The following is a 12,002-nucleotide window of genomic DNA, read 5'->3' as shown; positions in this document are numbered from 1 at the left end:
AAAAATGAGTGTATACTGTCCCTTTAATTGTACACATTACATAGAAAGATAGACTTTGATGGCAGATAAGAACCATATGCCCAGTAAGTCTGCCCAATATTTCCTAAAAGTATAAACTTACTAGTTTGTATGATAGCCTTATGCTTATCCCAGGCATTATATGGCCACCAGAACTGTACACAATACTCAAGATGAAGCCTAGTTAAAGGGACAGTCAACACCAGAATTTGTGTTGTTTAAAAAGGTAGATTATCCCTTTATTACCCATTCCCCTGTTTTGCATAACCAACACAGTTATAATAATACACTTTTTACCTCTGTGATTAGCTTGTATCTAAGCATCAGCAGACTGCCCCCTTATTTCAGTTCTTTTGACAGACTTGTATTTTAGCCAATCAGTGCTCACTCCTAGGTCACTTCACGTGCATGAGCTCAATGTTATGTATATGAAACACAAGAACTAATGCCCTCTAGTGGTCAAAATGCATTCACATTAGAGGCAGTCTTCAAGGTCTAAGAAATTAGCATATGAACCTCTTAGTTTTAAATTTAAACTAAGAATATCAAGAGAACAAAGCAAAATTGGTGATAAAAGTAAATTGGAAAGTTGTTTAAAATTACATGCCCTATTTAAATCGTGCAAGTTTTTTTGAGACTTGACTGTCCCTTTAATGATCTGTAATGTGGGATAAAAACCCTACTGTTTCTGCTGCAAATACCTCTACCAATACAACCAAGCAGTCTACTGGCCTTACTCACTGCAGTTCTACATTGTTTATTAAATTTTAAATAATCTGAAATAATAATTCTCAAATCCTGTCCCTTATTTGTAACAGTCAGTAAAGTGTCATTAAGTCTATGATAACCTCTTGAATGTTGCTTTCCTAAATGCATAATTTTGCACTTTGCAGTGTTAAAGGGATTCTAAACCCATTTTTTTATTTCATAATTCAGATAGAGCATGCAATTTTAAGCAACATTCTAATTTACTCCTATTATCAATTTTTCCTCCGTATTCTTGCTATCTTTATTTGAAAAAGAAGGCATCTAAGCTAAGGAGGCAGCCAATTTTTTGTTTAGTACCCTGGACAGCACATGTTTATTGGTGCTGCCCAGTCAGCAAGCACAACCCAGGTTGTGAACCAAAAATAGGCCGGCTTCTAAACTTACATTCTTGCTTTTCAAATAAAGATAGCAAGAGAATGAAGACACGTTGATAATAGGAGTAAATTAGAAAGTTGCTTAAAATTGCATGCTCTATCTGAATCATGAAAGTAAATATTTGGGTTCAGTGTCCCTTTAACCCCTTAACGACCGACGACGTGCAGGGTACGTCCTCCAAAAAAATGCCCTTAACGACCAAGGACGTACCCTGCACGTCGTCAGTCTTGGAAAGCGGTGGAAGCGATCCTGATCGATTCCAGCCGCTTTCCGATTATTGCAGTGATGCCTCGATATCGAGGTATCCTGCAATAACCCTCCTTGGCCATCCAATGCAGAGAGAGACACTCTGTGGCCCTCTCTGCACCAGACATCGATGGCCGGTATCATTGGTGGGTGGGAGGCGGGTGGGCGGCCATCGATGGCTTGTGTGACACAGAGGGGGGCGGGATCGTGGGCGTGTTAGCCGTGGGCGCGGACGGACGTGCACGGGGGCCGGTGGGCACGTGCACGGGGCGGGAGCGGGTGGGAACCACTACACTACATAAAATGTTTCTCAGAAAAGTGGGAGAGAGGGGGGAGGGAAATAAAAATAAAAGTAATCTAAGGGATCTAGGAGGGGGTGGGGGTTTGGTCTCTGGGGGGGGAAGCTACACTACAGAAAAAAATAAAATTAAAAATCTTTTTTGTAAACTGGGTACTGGCAGACAGCCAAGATGGATCCTAATAAGTTAGAGGGGGAGGGTTAGAGAGCTGTTTGGGGGGGGGGGGTCATGGAGGTTGGGGGCTAAGGGGGGATCCTACACAGCAGCATATGTAAATATGCCCAAAGATTATTTTTTTTAACAATTAAAAGATAGCTTTTATTTTAGTACTGGCAGACTTTCTGCCAGTACTTAAGATGGTGGGGACAATTGTGGAGTGGGGGAGGGAAGAGAGCTGTTTGGGAGGGATCAGGGGGTCTGATGTGTCAGGTGGGAGGCTGATCTCTACACTAAAGCTAAAATTAACCCTGCACACTCCCTACATGCTCCTTAATTAACCCCTTCACTGCTGGGCATGATATACGTATGGTGCACAGTGGCATTTAGCTGCCTTCTAAATACCAAAAAGCAACGCCAAAGCCATATATGTCTGCTATTTCTGAACAAAGGGGATCCCAGAGAAGCATTTACAACCATTTATGCCATAGTTGCACAAGCTGTTTGTAAATATTTTCAGTGAGAAACCTAAAGTTTGTGAAAAAAAATGGTGAAAAAGTGAACGATTTTTTTTATTTGATCGCATTTGGCGGTGAAATGGTGGCATGAAATATACCATAATGGGACCAAGGCTATTTTAACATTTCTGTAGTGTTTGTGTTTAGCTGTACTTTTCCTCTTACTCATTTATTGTACCCACACATGTTTTTCTCGCCATTAAATGGACTCTCTAAAGATACCATTATTTTCATCATATCTTATAATTTACTATAAAAAACTATAAAATATGATGAAAAAAATTGAAAGAAAGCACACACTTTTTCTAACTTTGACCCCCAAAATCTGTTACACATCTACAACCACCAAAAAACAACCATTCTAAATAGTTTCTAAAATTTGTCCTGAGTTTAGAAATACCCAATGTTTACATGTTCTTTGCTTTTTTTGCAAGTTATAGGGCAATAAATAAAAGTATCACTTTGCTATTTACAAACCAAACACTGATATTTGTCAGGAATCCCTGATCATCCCTTGACATATATATATATTTTTTAGTAGACAACCCAATGTATTGATCTAGGCCCATTTTGGTATATTTCATGCCACCATTTCACCGCCAAATGCGATCAAATAAAAAAATTGTTCACTTTTTCACAAACTTTAGGTTTCTCACTGAAATTATTTACAAACAGCTTGTGCAACTATGGCATAAATGGTTGTAAATGCTTCTCTGGGATCCCCTTTGTTCAAAAATAGCAGACATATATGGCTTTGGCATTGCTTTTTGGTAATTAGAAGGCCGCTAAATGCAGCTGCGCACCACACAGGAGCGGAAGCGTGTAGGACCGCTACACTATGAGACTTGCAAAGTGTAAAGGGAAGGAGGGAGAGAGGAGGATGTTATCCAAGGGACCTGGGAGGGGGTGGGGGTAGGTTATTGAGGGGGGCAGCTACACTACAGAAAAATTGTTTTTTTTATTTATTTTTTTATTACAAATCGCTTCCACCCCTTGAAACTCCTGAGGGCATATAGGGTACATCCTTGGTCGTTAACAAAGTTTTTTGTAGGACGTACCCTGTACATCTTTGGTCGTTAAGGGGTTAAACTTTAGATTACAGTCATTTGTCCAATACTCCAAGTTTTGTATATAACTTCTCATTTTGTCTACCCCCCATGCAAACAGATGTACTTTCCCTCTTTGGTTTAGCTCCTTTGCTGATAAATATGTTTAAAACAAAAAGCAGGCCCTAGAACTGACCCCTGAGGAACACCGCTAGTTGAAATGTCAGCACTAATGAACAGGAGTGGTTCAATACAATACTATTTGGTGTTTATGTTCCATGATCTAATCTACTGCTACTTACAGTACATGTAACTGCTGTTCCTATTGACTGTCCAGTGCAGTGATTTCCCTGCTTTGGGAGCTGCAATGTTTGGGGCTCCTGACCTAGATGTTAACTATGTGTTTAACCCAATTGTATGGGGTTAATCACATATGGGTCAATTACAATCCTTTTAGAAATATGTATCTAATGTTTTTTCTACAGAAATGTACTATTAAACTCTATGGGGTGTTTATAAATTAATAAGCTGATAGGATACTCTAATATATTGTGATTGACCCCATAGTATTGTCAATAATACAGAAATTACATGATGTTACAAATTATAACAATGCATTCGGATGTCAAATGAGGTCATCAGCTCTGTGGCATATAACTATTATGTTTGTACCTCTCTTCTGTCAAACTTGTTTGTTTCATTAATGCCTAAGGTATATATTTACGATAAGACATGTGATAATATAGAGACATCACAGGCTGCAATAACTAGTGAGAAGATACAAACTGCAATTACAAATAGCTGTAAAATATGCCCAATTTGTAATAGTGGAATATTTTATTTATTCAGAAATAATAAAGTATGTTCTATTCTTGATGTCTTTAGTGTCATATGGCTGTTGTCTCATGAAAAAGTCCTATGTAATAAAAAATGTTATTCTATATGATGAACGTTTTTAGCTACCACGTAAGGACTGTGTGCATTGTCTGTTCTTTTAGCATACAGATAGATAAAGAGAGAGAGAGAGAGAGAGAGAGAGAGACTATTTTCTTATTAATTGAAGTTTATAACAATTCTATTAATGCCAAGAGTAATTACTAATCCAATATTTATATGTGAAAAACAAGAATGTAGATTGTATGAGCTGTTACATAGTGGACTCATTTAGATAAATGGGAGATTTAACAATTGTCAAGCGTACATGATTCGCTGTAGCGAATCATGGCCGATCGACATCGCTAAATTCCAACAGCATACGCTGTTAGCATTTATCACTGCACAAGCATTTCACTAGAAATGCTTGTGCAATGCCGTCCCCTGAACATTCGCGGCCAATTGGCCGCTACCAGGGGGTGTCAATCAACCTGATCGTATGCAATCGGGCGGATTGCTGTCCGCCGCCTCAGAGGTAGCGGACGAGTTAAGGAGCAGCGGTCTTAAGACGCTGCTTCTTAACTCCTGTTTCCTGCCAGATACATTCTGCTCAATGCAGGGCTTGTTAAATTGGCCCCATGATATTGATCTGATACAGACCCAGGTCTCTTTGCTTTTAACCACAGCGTAAGAGTGATTATATACTCATAGAGTATTAGGAGGACGATATACTTTATTTTCTTAGGTACAGGAGCTGATGATTTCACATCCGGCTAATGTAATTCATTAAAGAACAGAGGATTGATTCCTCAATATACTTGAAAGCCGCTTTAACCTATAGAGTGCATCCTCTCACCACAGAATCCTACCTTGCTATCTTTATTGGTTGATACATCAGATCTGTTTAAAGGGATAGAAAAGTCAAAATTAAACTTGCATGATTCAGATAGAGCATGTCATTTTTTTTTTTTAAATGTTTATTTATTATCCAACAATTGGCACAGTTATACAATAATACAAGGAGAGAGAGAAAAAAAAGAGAAAAAGAAGAGGGAATAACCGGGATAATCAATGTCTTCAGGTGTTCATACAGAATTACATAGCGTACCATGGTACAAAACAAAATCCAACATAAAGTCATCAAAGCACCTAAACCCAAAATTTTAAACCCCGGTTCTTAGTGAATGCCTGTTGTTGGAGTTTTCCTTAACCAAAAAGAAAAAAAAGAAACAGGATGATCAGAAGCTTTAGGTGTTCATGCAAGACTACATAAAATATCATGATACATAACAATATCCAACATGAGGTTAATAAAGTACCTTAACCTTGAACTTTTAAGACCAAATTCTTAGTGTATACCTATTGTTGGGGTTTTCTTTATCTTAGACAGAGAAAAAACAAAAATTAGGAAAGAGAGGGAGGAGAAGAGAAGAAAAAAAAAAGGGTGAAGGGAGGGAAGGGGGAGGAGAAGATCCAGGAGAGAGGGGAAAGAGACAGGGAAGGGAGAGAAGGAAGGGAGAGACCGGAAAGACAAGGACCTTCTCCCTCCTCCCCCCAACGCGAGACCAGAGTGTGAGAGAAGAAGGAAGAGAAGGAGAAGGAGAGGGGGGGGCCATCCCAAAGGATCTCCAATAGGCAGCTCTACTTAATCATTACCAGGCACCAAGCAACACCAGTTCTGAGTTTCTAAAAGGGAATATTAAGTCATTCATCTCTGAAATAGGTAATGATTTGATGAAAATTGACCATTTACCAAAGAATTTTTTAATATCTGAGTCAATATCTAGATTGGTATCCCTTTGTTCTAGTAAGCATTGTTTCTTCAGAGAGTTTTTTATCTCTGGAATCGTTGGGGTCGCTCTCAGTTTCCATTTTTTGAAGATGAGATATCTGGTTGCCAAGATAGAGAGGAATATCAATTTATTCCATGAGTTAAGATTCTTGGGGCCAAAGACAATCTGTATCTGAGAGAGACTCACATGGGGAATTTTAAGGGTTTTATTAAGCCAGAACTTTAGTTTCCACCAGAGGTGCCTTATTCTGGGGCAACTCCAGATCATATGCATTAACTCGACCGCAGGAAATGAACATTTTGGACACCTATTGAAGCTGAGGTTGTGAATTTTGTGACCCTTTTTGGGAGTAAAGTAAGAATTGTGCAGAAGTTTAACATGTATCTCTCTCCAAGTGGCTGAAAAAGTGACCTGGGCCACCTTGCGGATTGAAGACTGAATAATTTTTACGTCGATACTGGCATGTGGAAGCAGCTGGTTCCATAACATGGTGATTTTCTCTAGCACTGCTTCGCCTTTGCCTGATTTGATTAGCTGATAACAGGGTGAGATAGAGCTAATACCGCTCTTAAACAGAGTGACCCAGCTTCCCAATCTACCAAAATTCCAGCTCCAGCCGGTCTCTTTCATAAGCTCGAGCAAGAAATGTCTACTTTGCAAGAAGGCAAAAAATTCCTTGTTATTGATTTGAAATTCTGTTTTCAGATTCTCAAAAGATTTAGCGCACCTCCTCTCTATATCCCATAGTTGTATCAGCCTATTCAGCCCTAGAGTGTGCCATTTCTTAAATATTGCAGAGTTTACTCCGGCCGGGAATTTTGGGTTTCCCTGTAATGGGAGATATTGAGAGACTTTACAATTTAGGGACAGTAAGTTACTCACTTTCCACCAAGCCTTCAGAGGGTTGGAAAAGGATTTAAGCCTTTTGATTTTACCTGGTAATTCAGTAGGCGGGCAATGCATTAAAGCTAGTGGTAAGTAGGGATAACAAATATTTTCTTCCAGAGAATTATTCGTGACATAATCACTGTGAGATATCCAGTCAACCACCGCTCGGACCAGAAAGGCGTAGTTATATGACCGGATATCTGGAAGTTCAAGACCTCCACTATCTTTTGGGAGGGAGAGTTTGTTTAAAGAGATTCTTGGCCTTTTCTCCTGCCAAAGAAATCTGCCGAGTGCACTGTTAAGACAGCGCACATCTCTTTCTAGAAGGATTAATGGGATATTCTGTAATACATATAGGAGCTTGGGAAGCAAAATCATTTTGAATAAAGCAACCCGTCCAGAGATAGACAGTGGCAAAGATTGCCAGATTTTAAGTTTCTCTCTAATATTTGTTAGTATTGGAAGGAGATTGAGATTATACAGCTCACTCGGAAGGGAGGGAATCATGATTCCTAAATATTTGAGAGAATCTCTGGTCACAGTGAAGGGGATATCCGGGGGCGAGTTGTTATTTTGTCTGAGCCATAGCAGCTCTGATTTTGCTTCATTGATCTTATAGCCCGAGAAGGATCCAAATTGGGTGGTAATATCTAATAGTTTAGGTATGCTAGTTTTGGTATTGTCCTCCTATTAGTCGGATATTATTCCTTCGGGAGCGATTCTCGAGATCTTCGAGTTTAGCTTGTATTGTAGTGATAGAAAGATTGGTGGAGTCAAGATTGGTGTTGTGTAGAGTAGTGAGATCCTCAAGATCTGACACTCTCTGTTCAATTTCATTAATTCTGTTAGCAAACTGTTTAACTTCCTGTGATAAGAGTGTGATGTCCTGTCTGATTTCTAGTTTAAGTGTGTCAAAGTTAGGGGCCAGGGCTTCCGATATTTTAGTAACCAGAACTTGCATGTCAAATGAATCGGTCGGGCGAGGTACCATAATATCTGATTCATGAGTTTCAGGCAGTATGCCTGAAGTGTTCTTTGCCTTCCTATCTCTTGGTCTCGAAGCCATGACTGGTGAGGGAGTCTTAGAGTGTAGGTGAAGAAATGTATCCATGTGTCAAACTCGCAGGGGAAAACTTATTTGGGGAGAATTCTCCCAGTGCATAAATAGGGGAAAAAGGAAGCTGGGGGGGTGGAGGGGGGGTGAAGATTGTGAGGGAGGTGGGGGGCAGGGGGTGACTTAATTAATCTGATCCTTAGGAGAAGAAAAAAAGAAAAAAAAAAAAAAAAGAAAGAAGGGAGGGAGGGAACAGAAGTCAGTTAAGTGAATTAGGGCTCGCTCACCAGACCATGTATGCCAGAAAAGGAAAGAGAAGAGAGAGAAAAGATCACCAGGCTAAGCAGGGTATTTACCTAATATTATGCTAAGCTTGTAATAAGCTTATGGGTTATTTTAACAGAAGGCTGAGGAGTACATCATTGCACAAACACCAGGTCAAATGTAGGTTAACAATGTCAAGGAGAAAGGACTTCACAGAGCTATATACAGTGGAGATGGAACCCAAGCTAAATCAAGTATTTAATATAATATGTATATAAATGCAATGCAATGTTGTGGCAGAGTGAGCTTCAACCCACAGTTATTAAAGCCTTTTAGGGGTTCAACTCTGTATTCAAGTTGGTTGTGTAGACTGAAACAATTACCAGAAATTTTTACAACAGCAGAGACTGAATGTTCCTAGATCAGGGCTCAATAAGCTTAATTATGCTACTCCGTATTCAAGTTAATTGTATAGACTGCAACAATTATCAAAATTTATCACCAAGCTAAACAAGATATTTACCTTATATTATGCTAAGCTTGTAATAAGCTTATGAGTTATTTTAATAAAAAGCCAAGGAGTGCATCATTGCACAAACGCCAAGTCAAAAGTAAGTTAGCAATGTCAGAGAGAAAAGGCTTCACAGAGCTATATACAGTAGAGATGTAACCCAAGCTAAATCAAATATTTAATACAGTGTGTATACCAATGTAATGCAATGTTGTGGCAGAGTGAGCTTCAGCCCACAGTTATTAAAGCCTTTTAGGGGTTCAACTCTGTATTCAAGTTGGTTGTGTAGACTGAAACAATTACCAGGAATTTTTACAACAGCAGAGACTGAATGTTCCTAGATCAGGGCTCAATAAGCTTAATTATGCTATTTTAAGTGGAAGGATATTTTGCCTCTTAAACTGTAATATAACTCTAAGGTAGCGCCCAAGTGAATACAGAACTGCTTAGGTTAGCAATGGGTTGCCATTTGTGGGTACAGAAGCTATAATTTTGGCTTCGGTGTGTAGTGGAGCAGCGTACCATTAGTGAAGACCAAGAGAAAAAAAAAAAAAAAGGCTATTTCGTAAATTCAACAAAAATGCAGAGTTAAATAACACAGAGAGATAAGATGATCTTATGTTACAATCTAGGTAAGTCTAGATGTTAATTTTGTAGGCTAAACAGAGTATTGACAGAATATGCACTGCGTTAAACAGCATTTACATTCTTATGAGTGCATTAGAACTTATTGTGTTTAACAAATTATATCAGAAAAAAGTGGAAGAACCAGGCGCCAACTAACGAAGGCTTGGTGAAAAATGAGAGTAAAATAACAAGTTTTAATGCTAAATTAATAACATATATAGATACAATGAATATAATAAAATTTCAATAAAATTCCTAGTCTGTGGATCCAAGACTTCTTACAGTATAAAAATATATGACAATGCAATAATCAATATAATTGAACATATAAGTAAAATTCAACGTTAAAAAAATCCTGGTAGAAGAGATAGAAGAGTTTTCTCAAAAAATATATATGTGTGTATTCTACTGTACTTTTAGATACAACCTTGCTGCAATCAAAGGTTATACAAAATAGTCCATAAGTTGATGTTCAGTATAATGGGTATTGGTGTTGGTTTCTAAAAATAAACGATATTCAAATGTTAAGTGTTCAATATCAGTTCCTGAATTGTGTCCTAATGTGATAATCCAAAAAATACAATCCAAAAGATAACTTGAAAGCCAAAAAATTGCTAGTGAAATCCAAAAAATTAAATAATAATAATAAAGTCAAATGTCAAATTCCAGAAAAATAATTAGTGCCAAAAAAAAAAAAAAAAAATTATGCCTAAGTACTTGGCAAAGTGAAGAAATTCTGTTAACCTAGGTGTGAAAAAATTCTGTTAACCTAGGTGTGAAAAAAATTCTTGCTGTTTCAACACCAGAAACAAAACAAATAAACCTCAAAAAAAGTTGTGATTCCAATGCAAAATAAATGTGCATGAAGTTTATGCAAAACAATGCAAAAAATAATGATGTGGCGCAATGTGCTAATTTACAACACCAAAAAATAATGTGCTATTTCAACACCGAAAAACAATAAGTCATAAGTTGTAAGTTGTAGATCCTGGGGTAAAAGATGGGTATTGTTCCAAACCTTTAAACACAGAGGGTCAACTCATACAAAGGGAGAGTAATCCATAGTAGATGGTAGAAGTGTTAAAGCAAAAATGGCAAACACATGAAAAAATAAAAATAAAAATGCTGATGAAAAATACCTGTGGAGAAAAGAAATGGGTACAATGTGTAGCAGGTTTTTCACAAGGTGCTCCAGTAGAATTAAACTTACCAGTACAAGGTCTACGCGTTTCGGCCTCTCATTAGGCCTTTATCAAGACTGGTTTCTTGTACTTGTTACTGGCCTTTTATAGTGGCTGTCTGTAAATGACCGGAAGTAAACATCTATGTTACTTCCGGTTTCGTGTCTAACAATAACAATAAAGATATTTCTTTTGACAGAGTCCCTAAGTGAGTGGAGCCATAAAAGAATGTTTAATAGTATGTGTCCTTTCATAAGATGTAATTCTGTGTATCTGTCTTCTTAAAAAAGAGGTTTTCCTAACCTTCGTTTAATCGTGACGTCACTTCCGGTTTATGCTGGTTATCGAAAATTCAGCTATATAACAAATATAACGTCAATATGATAACTGAATACAGTGGGAATAAAAACATTATTGAGAACATATTCCGTAAGCATTGGTCACTATTGAAAGACGACGATATCATTGGTGAGAAACTACCACCTAAACCAAGATTCGTGTACAGAAAAACCAAAAATCTAAAAAATAAACTAGCCCCTAGCATACAAAGGAAGAGAAAATTAGGCGCGAAGGACGTCTATGGTAATGAGATAAAGGGCTTCTTTCCTTGTATATCATGCAAGGCTTGTAAACATGGTACCAAATCTGCAACATTTGACTGTTTCCACACAAAAGAAAAATATAAGGTCCATGACCTAATTAGATGTCAAGACAGCGGGGTCATTTACATGTTACAATGATCATGTGGGCTCCAATACGTGGGGCAAACGTCAAGGACCCTAAAGGATAGATTCCGCAAACATCTGCTTTTAATTGAGAAATTAAACATGGACACAGCCCTATACCGCCATTTCTCAACGAAACACCAAGGGAACACAAAAGAGTTCAAAATATAACATGCAAAGTAAAATAATAAACAGCATAGTGTTTGCTCCAAAACTGAGAAAGTTTGATCATACCTTAAAAAATAAAGAATAAGGAAGACTCAGTTAAGAAACACCATATTCATATGTCCTACTAAAATCGAAGATTATAACTTTAAACACATAGATCGCAGACAAGAAAATGCAAGAAAGCTTAGGGAATGATATTAAAAGTAAATTTAGCTTTCCCATCTGAATGTTCTTAAACAATAAATAATGAAACATATATGTCTGAGCACAAAAATACTACAAACTACACACCTCCAATTATCTCCTATCACAAACACAGCTAATAATGACGTCACGACCAATGGGATAACTCGAAAAACGGCACCTCTATCATACAACCAATAGAAAGCCTTAAAAAACGGAATGATTAAAAACCAATTCCGGAAGATTATCTGTAATATGACATGCTCAATTAGCATATGTCTATTAGTCTATATTAAAAGTACACACAGA

This window comes from Bombina bombina, chromosome 3 (genome assembly GCF_027579735.1).
Source record: "Bombina bombina isolate aBomBom1 chromosome 3, aBomBom1.pri, whole genome shotgun sequence".
NCBI classification, from domain to species: Eukaryota; Metazoa; Chordata; class Amphibia; order Anura; family Bombinatoridae; genus Bombina; species Bombina bombina.
The sequence above is the reverse complement of the archived record's forward strand: the minus strand, read 5'-3'. Positions refer to the sequence as shown.